Consider the following 8,434-nt stretch of genomic DNA (forward strand, 5'->3'; position numbering starts at 1 on the left):
AACACAACACAGAAAACAAAAATAATACGACACGACAAAAACAACTCACAAAACACAACACAGAAAACAAAATAATACGACACGACAAAAACAAACCACAAAACACAACACAGAAAACGAAAATAATACGACACGACAAAAACAACTCACAAAACACAACACAGAAAACAAAAATAATACGACACGACAACAACAACTCACAAAACACAACACATAAAACAAAATAATACGACACGACAAAAACAACTCACAAAACACAACACAGAAAACAAAAATAATACGACACGACAAAAACAACCCACAAACCACAACACAGAAAACAAAAATAATACGACACGACAAAAACAACTCACAAAACACAACACAGAAAACAAAAATAATACGACACGACAACAACAACTCACAAAACACAACACAGAAAACATAAATAATACAACACGACAAAAACAACACAGAAAACAAAAATAATACGACACGACAAAAACAACTCACAAAACACAACACAGAAAACAAAAATAGTACGACACGACAACAACAACTCACAAAACACAACACAGAAAACAAAAATAATACGACACGACAAAAACAACCCGCAAAACACAACACAGAAAACAAAAATAATACGACACGACAAAAACAACTCACAAAACACAACACAGAAAACAAAAATAATACGACACGACAAAAACAACTCACAAAACACAACACAGAAAACAAAAATAATACGACACGACAAAAACAACTCAGAACACAGAAAACAAAATTAATACGACACGACAAAAACAACTCACAAAACACAACACAGAAAACAAAAATAATACGACACGACAAAAACAAACCACAAAACACAACACAGAAAACAAAAATAATACGACACGACAAAAACAACTCACAACACAGAAAACAAAAATAATACGACACGACAAAAACAAACCACAAAACACAACACAGAAAACAAAAATAATACGACACGACAAAAACAAACCACAAAACACAACACAGAAAACAAAAATAATACGACACGACAAAAACAACTCACAAAACACAACACAGAAAACAAAAATGATACGACACGACAAAAAAAACCCACAAAACACAACACAGAAAACAAAAATGATACGACACGACAAAAACAACTCACAAAACACAACACAGAAAACAAAATAATACGACACGACAAAAACAAACCACAAAACACAACACAGAAAACAAAAATAATACGACACGACAAAAACAACTCACAAAACACAACACAGAAAACAAAAATGATACGACACGACAAAAAAAACCCACAAAACACAACACAGAAAACAAAAATGATACGACACGACAAAAACAACTCACAAAACACAACACAGAAAACAAAATAATACGACACGACAAAAACAGACCACAAAACACAACACAGAAAACAAAAATAATACGACACGACAAAAACTACTCACAAAACACAACACAGAAAACAAAAATAATACGACACGACAACAACAACTCACAAAACACAACACAGAAAACAAAAATAATACGACACGACAAAAACAACCCACAAAACACAACACAGAAAACAAAAATGATACGACACGACAAAAACAACCCACAAAACACAACACAGAAAACAAAAATAATACGACACGACAAAAACAACTCACAAAACACAACACAGAAAACAAAAATAATACGACACTACAAAAACAAACCACAAAACACAACACAGAAAACAAAAATAATACGACACGACAAAAACTACTCACAAAACACAACACAGAAAACAAAAATAATACGACACGACAACAACAACTCACAAAACACAACACATAAAACAAAATAATACGACACGACAAAAACAACTCACAAAACACAACACAGAAAACAAAAATAATACGACACGACAAAAACAACCCACAAACCACAACACAGAAAACAAAAATAATACGACACGACAAAAACAACTCACAAAACACAACACAGAAAACAAAAATAATACGACACGACAAAAACAACTCACAAAACACAACACAAAAACAAAATGATACAACACGACAAAAACAAACCACAAAACACAACACAGAAAATTTAAATGATACGACACGACTAAAACAACCCACAAAATACAACACAGAAAACAAAAATAATACGACACGACACGACAAAAACAACTCACAACACAGAAAAAAAAAATAATACGACACGACAAAAACAACTCACAAAACACAACACAGAAAACAAAAATAATACGACACGACAAAAACAACCCGCAAAACACAACACAGAAAACAAAAATAATACGACACGACAAAAACAACTCACAAAACACAACACAGAAAACAAAAATAATACGACACGACAAAAACAACTCACAAAACACAACACAGAAAACAAAAATAATACGACACGACAAAAACAACTCAGAACACAGAAAACAAAATTAATACGACACGACAAAAACAACTCACAAAACACAACACAGAAAACAAAAATAATACGACACGACAAAAACAAACCACAAAACACAACACAGAAAACAAAAATAATACGACACGACAAAAACAAACCACAACACAGAAAACAAAAATAATACGACACGACAAAAACAAACCACAAAACACAACACAGAAAACAAAAATAATACGACACGACAAAAACAAACCACAAAACACAACACAGAAAACAAAAATAATACGACACGACAAAAACAACTCACAAAACACAACACAGAAAACAAAAATGATACGACACGACAAAAAAAACCCACAAAACACAACACAGAAAACAAAAATGATACGACACGACAAAAACAACTCACAAAACACAACACAGAAAACAAAATAATACGACACGACAAAAACAAACCACAAAACACAACACAGAAAACAAAAATAATACGACACGACAAAAACAACTCACAAAACACAACACAGAAAACAAAAATGATACGACACGACAAAAAAAACCCACAAAACACAACACAGAAAACAAAAATGATACGACACGACAAAAACAACTCACAAAACACAACACAGAAAACAAAATAATACGACACGACAAAAACAGACCACAAAACACAACACAGAAAACAAAAATAATACGACACGACAAAAACTACTCACAAAACACAACACAGAAAACAAAAATAATACGACACGACAACAACAACTCACAAAACACAACACAGAAAACAAAAATAATACGACACGACAAAAACAACCCACAAAACACAACACAGAAAACAAAAATGATACGACACGACAAAAACAACCCACAAAACACAACACAGAAAACAAAAATAATACGACACGACAAAAACAACTCACAAAACACAACACAGAAAACAAAAATAATACGACACTACAAAAACAAACCACAAAACACAACACAGAAAACAAAAATAATACGACACGACAAAAACTACTCACAAAACACAACACAGAAAACAAAAATAATACGACACGACAACAACAACTCACAAAACACAACACATAAAACAAAATAATACGACACGACAAAAACAACTCACAAAACACAACACAGAAAACAAAAATAATACGACACGACAAAAACAACCCACAAACCACAACACAGAAAACAAAAATAATACGACACGACAAAAACAACTCACAAAACACAACACAGAAAACAAAAATAATACGACACGACAAAAACAACTCACAAAACACAACACAAAAACAAAATGATACAACACGACAAAAACAAACCACAAAACACAACACAGAAAATTTAAATGATACGACACGACTAAAACAACCCACAAAATACAACACAGAAAACAAAAAAATACGACACGACACGACAAAAACAACTCACAACACAGAAAAAAAAAATAATACGACACGACAAAAACAACTCACAACACAGAAAACAAAAATAATACGACACGACAAAAACAAACCACAAAACACAACACAGAAAACAAAAATAATACGACACGACAAAAACAACTCACAAAACACAACACAGAAAACGAAAATAATATGACACGACAAAAACAACTCACAAAACACAACACAGAAAACAAAAATAATACGACACGACAACAACAACTCACAAAACACAACACATAAAACAAAATAATACGACACGACAAAAACAACTCACAAAACACAACACAGAAAACAAAAATAATACGACACGACAAAAACAACCCACAAACCACAACACAGAAAACAAAAATAATACGACACGACAAAAACAACTCACAAAACACAACACAGAAAACAAAAATAATACGACACGACAACAACAACTCACAAAACACAACACAGAAAACATAAATAATACAACACGACAAAAACAACACAGAAAACAAAAATAATACGACACGACAAAAACAACTCACAAAACACAACACAGAAAACAAAAATAGTACGACACGACAACAACAACTCACAAAACACAACACAGAAAACAAAAATAATACGACACGACAAAAACAACCCGCAAAACACAACACAGAAAACAAAAATAATACGACACGACAAAAACAACTCACAAAACACAACACAGAAAACAAAAATAATACGACACGACAAAAACAACTCACAAAACACAACACAGAAAACAAAAATAATACGACACGACAAAAACAACCCGCAAAACACAAAACAGAAAAACAAAAATAATAAGACACGACAAAAACAACTCACAAAACACAACACAGAAAACAAAAATAATACGACACGACAAAAACAACTCACAAAACACAACACAGAAAACAAAAATAATACGACACGACAAAAACAACCCGTAAAACACAACACAGAAAACAAAAATAATACGACACGACAAAAACAAACCACAAAACACAACACAGAAAACAAAAATAATACGACACGACAAAAACAACTCACAACACAGAAAACAAAAATAATACGACACGACAAAAACAAACCACAAAACACAACACAGAAAACAAAAATAATACGACACGACAAAAACAAACCACAAAACACAACACAGAAAACAAAAATAATACGACACGACAAAAACAACTCACAAAACACAACACAGAAAACAAAAATGATACGACACGACAAAAAAAACCCACAAAACACAACACAGAAAACAAAAATGATACGACACGACAAAAACAACTCACAAAACACAACACAGAAAACAAAATAATACGACACGACAAAAACAAACCACAAAACACAACACAGAAAACAAAAATAATACGACACGACAAAAACAAACCACAAAACACAACACAGAAAACAAAAATAATACGACACGACAAAAACAACTCACAAAACACAACACAGAAAACAAAAATGATACGACACGACAAAAAAAACCCACAAAACACAACACAGAAAACAAAAATGATACGACACGACAAAAACAACTCACAAAACACAACACAGAAAACAAAATAATACGACACGACAAAAACAAACCACAAAACACAACACAGAAAACAAAAATAATACGACACGACAAAAACAACTCACAAAACACAACACAGAAAACAAAAATGATACGACACGACAAAAAAAACCCACAAAACACAACACAGAAAACAAAAATGATACGACACGACAAAAACAACTCACAAAACACAACACAGAAAACAAAAATAATACGACACTACAAAAACAAACCACAAAACACAACACAGAAAACAAAAATAATACGACACGACAAAAACTACTCACAAAACACAAGAGAGAAAACAAAAATAATACGACACGACAACAACAACTCACAAAACACAACACATAAAACAAAATAATACGACACGACAAAAACAACTCACAAAACACAACACAGAAAACAAAAATAATACGACACGACAAAAACAACCCACAAACCACAACACAGAAAACAAAAATAATACGACACGACAAAAACAACTCACAAAACACAACACAGAAAACAAAAATAATACGACACGACAAAAACAACTCACAAAACACAACACAAAAACAAAATGATACAACACGACAAAAACAAACCACAAAACACAACACAGAAAATTTAAATGATACGACACGACTAAAACAACCCACAAAACACAACACAGAAAACAAAAATAATACGACACGACACGACAAAAACAACTCACAACACAGAAAACAAAAATAATACGACACGAAAAAAACAACTCACAACACAGAAAACAAAAATAATACGACACGACAAAAACAAACCACAAAACACAACACAGAAAACAAAAATAATACGACACGACAAAAACAACTCACAAAACACAACACAGAAAACGAAAATAATACGACACGACAAAAACAACTCACAAAACACAACACAGAAAACAAAAATAATACGACACGACAAAAACAACTCACAAAACACAACACAGAAAACAAAAATAATACGACACGACAAAAACAACTCACAAAACACAACACAGAAAACAAAAATAATACGACACGACAAAAACAACCCGCAAAACACAAAACAGAAAAACAAAAATAATAAGACACGACAAAAACAACTCACAAAACACAACACAGAAAACAAAAATAATACGACACGACAAAAACAACTCACAAAACACAACACAGAAAACAAAAATAATACGACACGACAAAAACAACCCGTAAAACACAACACAGAAAACAAAAATAATACGACACGACAAAAACAAACCACAACACAGAACACAGAAAACAAAAATAATACGACACGACAAAAACAACTCACAAAACACAACACAGAAAACAAAAATAATACGACACGACAAAAACAACCCACACAACACAACGCAGAAAACAAAAATAATACGACACGACTAAAACAACTCACAAAACACAACACAAAAACAAAATAATACAACACGACAAAAACAACTCACACAACACAACACAGAAAACAAAAATAATACGACACGACAAAAACAAACCACAAAACACAACACAGAAAACAAAAATAATACGACACGACAAAAACAACTCACAACACACAACACAGAAAACAAAAATAATACGACACAACTGAAACAACTCATAAAACACAACACAGAAAACAAAAATAATACGACACGACAAAAACAACTCACAAAACACAACACAGAAAACAAAAATAATACGACACGACAAAAACAACCAACAAACCACAACACAGAAAACAAAAATAATACGACACGACAAAAACAACTCACAAAACACAACACAGAAAACAAAAATAATACGACACGACAACAACAACTCACAAAACACAACACAGAAAACAAAAATAATACGACACGACAAAAACAACACAGAAAACAAAAATAATACGACACGACAAAAACAACTCACAAAACACAACACAGAAAACAAAAATAGTACGACTCGACAACAACAACTCACAAAACACAACACAGAAAACAAAAATAATACGACACGACAAAAACAACCCGCAAAACACAACACAGAAAACAAAAATAATACGACACGACAAAAACAACTCACAAAACACAACACAGAAAACAAAAATAATACGACACGACAAAAACAACTCACAAAACACAACACAGAAAACAAAAATAATACGACACGACAAAAACAACCCGCAAAACACAACACAGAAAACAAAAATAATACGACACGACAAAAACAACTCACAAAACACAACACAGACAACAAAAATAATACGACACGACAAAAACAACTCACAAAACACAACACAGAAAACAAAAATAATACGACACGACAAAAACAACCCGTAAAACACAACACAGAAAACAAAAATAATACGACACGACAAAAACAAACCACAACACACAACACAGAAAACAAAATAATACGACACGACAAAAACAACTCACAAAACACAACACAAAAACAAAATAATACAACACGACAAAAACAACCCACACAGCACAACACAGAAAACAAAAATAATACGACACGACAAAAACAACTCACAAAACACAACACAGAAAACAAAAATAATACGACACGACAAAAACAACCCGCAAAACACAACACAGAAAACAAAAATAATAATACGACACGACAAAAACAATTCACAAAACACAACACAGAAAACAAAAATAATACGACACGACAAAAACAACTCACAAAACACAACACAGAAAACAAAAATAATACGACACGACAAAAACAACCCACACAACACAACGCAGAAAACAAAAATAATACGACACGACTAAAACAACTCACAAAACACAACACAAAAACAAAATAATACAACACGACAAAAACAACTCACACAACACAACACAGAAAACAAAAATAATACGACACGACAAAAACAAACCACAAAACACAACACAGAAAACAAAAATAATACGACACGACAAAAACAACTCACAACACACAACACAGAAAACAAAAATAATACGACACGACTGAAACAACTCATAAAACACAACACAGAAAACAAAAATTATACGACACGACAAAAACAACTCACAAAACACAACACAGAAAACAAAAATAATACGACACGA

The sequence above is a fragment of the Mytilus californianus genome, unplaced genomic scaffold, assembly GCF_021869535.1.
Source record: "Mytilus californianus isolate M0D057914Y unplaced genomic scaffold, xbMytCali1.0.p SCAF_14, whole genome shotgun sequence".
Lineage (NCBI taxonomy): Eukaryota > Metazoa > Mollusca > Bivalvia > Mytilida > Mytilidae > Mytilus > Mytilus californianus.